This window comes from Equus quagga, unplaced genomic scaffold (genome assembly GCF_021613505.1).
Source record: "Equus quagga isolate Etosha38 unplaced genomic scaffold, UCLA_HA_Equagga_1.0 HiC_scaffold_22024_RagTag, whole genome shotgun sequence".
Taxonomy (NCBI): Eukaryota; Metazoa; Chordata; class Mammalia; order Perissodactyla; family Equidae; genus Equus; species Equus quagga.
The window spans coordinates 1-5,763 of NW_025793163.1; the positions used below are offsets into that span (position 1 = coordinate 1).

At 41.8% G+C, this 5,763-nt stretch overlaps 1 long non-coding RNA gene across 1 annotated transcript; it reads left to right on the forward strand.

Annotated features, from left to right (window-relative positions):
- The first annotated feature begins 710 nt into the window (after positions 1-710).
- LOC124232084 (uncharacterized) lies at positions 711-5,763 on the forward strand. The gene is made up of 2 exons (XR_006886764.1): positions 711-1,218; positions 2,196-5,763. It is a non-coding gene; the product is annotated as an uncharacterized LOC124232084 (long non-coding RNA).

Sequence of the window (5,763 nt, forward strand, 5' to 3'; positions counted from 1 at the left end):
GAGCCTACAATGCCCTTCAAAATCTGGCCCTGCCAGCCCTCATCCTTGTGGCGCACCTCTCTCTCCCTCAATCCTGTTCTCCAGTCCTGACCTCCTTTTATTTCCTCCCAAGAGCCATATGCCTTCCAACACTGCTCAATGACGTCAGAAAAAGAAGTGAGAGGTATAAGGACTGGACAGGAAAAATGAAAATTATCGCTGTTTTCAGATGACATGACTAAGTACACGGAAAATTTTTGTTCCATCTAATAAGCACTCAAATGGTATTTATTACGTGCCAGACATCGTCCTAAGTGTTTAACACTTATTTGGTCCTCATAACAAATCATCACGGGGCCTGGAGAGTTGTTCTATGTTAACGTAAACACCAAGAAATGCAACAACATGTCATTTGAGATTTCCTACATGGGACAGTGATGTGACCAACTTATTTGAACAAGAATTCTGTGAATCTAAGAATATGATAAATGTGACTTAGCTCAGTGGATCCGAAATTTTAGAAAAGATCTTAGAATCATTGTCCAGAATATTCCGCATTCCCATGGATAATGCTGCGTCTGCATTTCACTCACTCTCTCTCTTTCTCTCTCTCTCTCTCTCTCTCTCTCTCTGAGTATATACGTCACCTTTTGTTGGTGGTTCCATCACAGATTACTTCTGTCAGTTCATCGGGGTCATTTCTAAAGAATTAAAAGCATATATGATCAGACTCCAAGTGACTTCATAGAGTTACACTCTTGTTTGCAATTAGTTACAAGTAGTCTTCAAGTGGTAAACTGGTTGAACCCTAAAAAATTGTTTGGATGTTAGTTATTCGGAAACTAGTATTTTAATCTTCCCTAGAAACAGGGCTTTCTATAGTTGTAACGAAGATCTTCGGCCGGTCAAAAAGCCTAATGAATGAAGATATTGAAATACAGTTCTTCACTACTGAACCTTACTCTCACGTGTAATTGCATCGAGGTTGAATTTAGCTCAAAATTCAACTCCAGGTTGTAGGTACACATTTCCCCAGCTCCTCCTAATTTCCTGATCCTCAACACCCTCCACCACATCCTGACCCTTCATGTATCATGTATGTCTTTTCTGTTCCTCATACAGGGTTCAGATGACTGCAGGTCTGAGGCACGGGCTCCCTCCAATATGACGGTGGCTTGGCATTCGGGACACCAGCTTTAGATGGTGGCAGAGCTCTGGAGGCTGAGGAAAGGAGCCGAGGTCTGTTTAGCTCCATTCTCTTCTGCTGAGAGCTCCACTGCTCCCTCTCCACTGCTACCGTCTCCTTGCTCCAAATAGGATTCTCTCCTCTCCTGGCCCACTCTAGCAGAGTCTTACACACAGGCATTCTGAGAGTTTCCTCAAAGCTTTGGCTACTACTTTCTAAGGCTCACAAACAAACCGAGAGTAAGAAGTCTCCCTCTTATGACTCCTCCTTCCTTTTGCCACCTAGGCCCAACAGGAAAGAAAGTTACCTACAGAAGCTTATAGTCTCTTATGGAAACCTGTTGTTGCCATCGATGCCCCCCATACCTTTCACCACTCAGATCACTCATGTCAACTCACCCCATCTTGTCACTGTTGCCAGACGACATTCGGGAAGAATCCATAACCCTGCCATAGAGTAAAAAACATGTACAAAAAATAGAGTCAGACATTTCGGAAGATAATCAGGTTCTTTTTCCCAACAGAATTGCAGCACACAAAAAGTAAAGTCACGAGGAAACACGACAGAAACAAAAGCATCCGTTTCAGGGTCCAGCACTGGAACCTCTGACACAGTCTCCGGGTTCTGTATGTGCGTGTGTGCGTGTCTGTGTGTCCCTGTGTGTATCCACTGGAAAGAGAATGAAGGGAACAAGGGAGACATAGCATTCATGATTAAACCTCCTTCCTTCTTCACCATTTTGTTTCTCCTTCATGCACTCTGGAATCAATTTGGGAAACGTGAGAGGGATCTGAGTGTGTCGGGATGGGGAGGTGCATCCAAGTAAGAGCTAACACAGAGATATAGATAGAAAGAGAATACACAAGAACAATGAACATACAGTGTCAGGGCCTAGTCCCTGGTTGTTATTTGGTAGGAAAGAAACAAGTAGGAAGGTCAAGGATGACCAAATGATGATTAAAAGATTTTCTGACCTGCGTGAAGACCATGCGTTTACAATGATTCTTCTTCTTTTTCTTTTTCTCTACAGTCCTTTCAGAAAACGTTATCTGGTTATATTATCCAAAATCAAGAGTTTTCACCTCAAAACTGGCTTGGGTAATCTTTTCTCTATTTATCTTTTTCTTCATCTACAAAATAAGACACTTGCAAAATGCACTTTGAGTCTGTCACCTTCACAGTATCATGCTAATATTCAGCACTGCACAAATATTATTGATTTTTGGACAGCCTGCACTCTTCACCAAATTCTTTCAAATTTCATTAATTCTGTATCTGGCAACAATATGCATTAGTATATATATCTTAAAGTTCAAATACACTTAAAGGCTCTCATCAAAGTAACACACCCTGATAATTTCCAGAGAAATCATGGGTTCCTATCAAGACGCCAAATGGTACGGCATGTTGCATCCTCCTCCCAGAACTTCAGAAGTCCTAAGGAACTATGCACTCCCAGAAATAACAAGAGTGACAACCCTGGGAAATGACAGAGGCCTGAAGGCTGTCTCTTAGTTGGTGGGTAGCCTGGGATTAGGGGCAGTGGGTGGCCCCTTGGTGAAAGAACAGACAAATGGACCAAAGGAGCAGAACAGAGAGCCTAGAAATAGATGCCCGTTAACATACTCCACCGTTCTTTGACAAAGGAGCACAGACCATACAACGGAGCAAAGACAGTCTTATCAACGAATGGTGCTGGAAGAACTGGACATCCACGTGCGAGACAATGAACGTGCACATGGACCTTTACACCTTTACAAAACGGAAATCAAAATGCATTATAGACCCACATGTAAAAAGCAAAACTCTAGAATTCCTAGAAGACAATAACACGGAAGAAAACCGAGATGACCTCTTTATAAACATGACTTTCTAGATGTGACAGCAAAATCAAGATCCTGAAAGGAATAACTGATAAGCTGGACTTCATTAACATTTTAAACTGCTGCTCCACAAGACACAATGTCAAGAGGATAAAAACACAAGCCACAGACTGGGAGAAAACATGTGCAAAAGGCACAGTTGATAAAGGAATAACAAATATACAAATACGCAAAGAAATCTTAAAACTAGACAACAAGAACACACACAACCAGATTAAAAAAGGGGGCAAACAACTTAACAGACATCTGGCCAAAGAAGACATAAAAATGGCAACTAAGAGTACGAGACGATGCTCCACATCATATGGCTCCAGGGAAATGCAAATTGAACAACAATGAGATACCACTACACACCTGTTAGAATAGTCAAAATATGGAACACTAACAACAGCAATTGCTGACAAGCATGTGGAGCAATGGAGACACTCATTCAGTATTGGTGGCAAGGCAAAACGGAACAGCCACTCTGGAAGGCAGTTTAGGGTTTTCTTACAAAACTAAGCATAACCCTTAACGTACGATCCAGCTTAACATACGCTCCTTGGTATTTACCCCAAGGAGTTCAAAACTTACACGCAGATGAAAACCTGCACACAAATGTTGATAGCAGCTTTATTCGTTATCGCCAAAAAGCGGAAGCAACCAAGATGTCCTGCACCAGATGAACGGATAAACAAACCGTGGTACATCTAGTCAACGGCATATTATTCGGCGCTAAAAAGCAACGAGCTATCGAGCTGTGAAAAGAAACCTTACATGCATGTTACTTTGTGAAAGAAGCCAATCTGAAAAGGTTGCATACTGTATGAGGCCAACTATATGACATTCTGGACGTGGCAAAATTGGGGCGACAGGAAAAGATCGGTGGTTGCCAGGAGTTGGCGGGGAGAAGGATGAATAGGCGGAGCACAAAGGATTTTTAGGGCAGTGAAAATACTCCATCGTTATGAAACTCTAATGACAGATTCATGTCATTCTACTTTTATCCAAACCCATAGAATGTATGACACCAAGAGTGAGTCGCAATGTAAACCATAAATCAGATAATATTCTATTATGGCTTTCATTTTCCAATTCTGGTCATCGTGTTATGGTCACGGAAGTGAAAATTTTCTGATTTTGATCACTGTGCTGTGGTTAGGTGTCCCTGAAGGTAGGAAAATAAAACTGAAATATTCAGGAGTAAAGGGTATGTGGTCTGCATTTTCTCTCTAATGATTCAGGAATAGAGCCTAAGTGTGTAGGAAGGTGTGTGTCACGTGTGTGTCTATCAAACATCTTCTGCCTCAACTCACATAAAAATCAGGTCTAGATACAGATATATTGAGAGAGAGAGCTCTTTCTATGTGTATATCTATATCTAAACGTATTTTCTTTCTCTCTCTCTCTTTCTATATATATCTATAGATAGATAGATAGATAGATAGATTTATGTCTATATACCTACATATCCATATGATGGGAATAACAAAGGAAATGTGACAAAATGTTAACAATTGGAAATGTAAGCAAAGGGTATACTGGAGCTTTTGGAACCATTTGCGAGAAATTTCTGTATGTGTTGGAATATTGTTCAGTCTTAAAAAGAAATGAAATTCTGACACATGCTGCAACATGGATTGACTTTGAGGGCATTGTGCTAAATGAAATAACTAGTCACAAGAAGACAAATTTTGCATGGTTCCACTGACATGACATACCTAGAGTAGTCAAACTCACAGAAACAGAAGGTAGAATGGTGGTTGCCAAGAGCTTGGGAAAGGGGCAACGGGGAGAGTAGTTTAATGTGTACAGAGTTTCAGTTTTGCAAGACGAGAAGAGTTCTGCAGGTTGGCTGCACAACAATATGAAGGTACCTAACGCTACAGAATGGCACACGTAAAAATGCTGAAGATGATCAATTTTAGGTTACATGCATTTACCGCAATTTAGAAATCTGCATAAGTTTTGAATTCTTACAATGGAAAAAGTGTTTCAAAAATAGCTCTCCTGGTGCTTGTTCTGGTGAAAATGAGATTGGGGAAAAAAGGAGATAGTACAAAAAAGCTGACGTTGAAAAACCAAACATTTTCTGTCTCAACTCATCCTACATCCAACCTATTCTACCAAGGAAACTTGAAAGTGCATTTAGAACAATGCCCCTTATTGAGTCTATTTCTTGATTTGCTCTGTCAACCTCCTGACTAAAGACTCAAAGGGCTATCTTCACTGTGTCTCTCCACACTCTGTCTGGAGTCGGCTCCCTGTTTTGTGGTCAGCTCTCACTCTTCTCAGCATTCCCGTGGGAGAGGGAATACCGAGCTGCACAGACTCTCCAGCCCTTACAAGCCCATATAGCGGCAGAGACAACATACCCTCTCCACATCCCAGACATCACCCCAAAAGATGTCCACATACCTGGGAATGCACAGTCTAGGAGTGCATCTCTAGAAAAGCCTACCTCTCTAGAAAGCTACAGTTGGTACGTCTACGGTTCACGATTGGAGTTTGTATTGTTTGTAGAGCCTCAAGCATGACCCCTCATTGCCTTGCCAGTGCTACTAGGATTGAGCCAAAACCATTCAGCAGAGCCTACAATGCCCTTCAAAATCTGGCCCTGCCAGCCCTCATCCTTGTGGCGCACCTCTCTCTCCCTCAATCCTGTTCTCCAGTCCTGACCTCCTTTTATTTCCTCCCAAGAGCCATATGCCTTCCAACACTGCTCAATGACGTCAG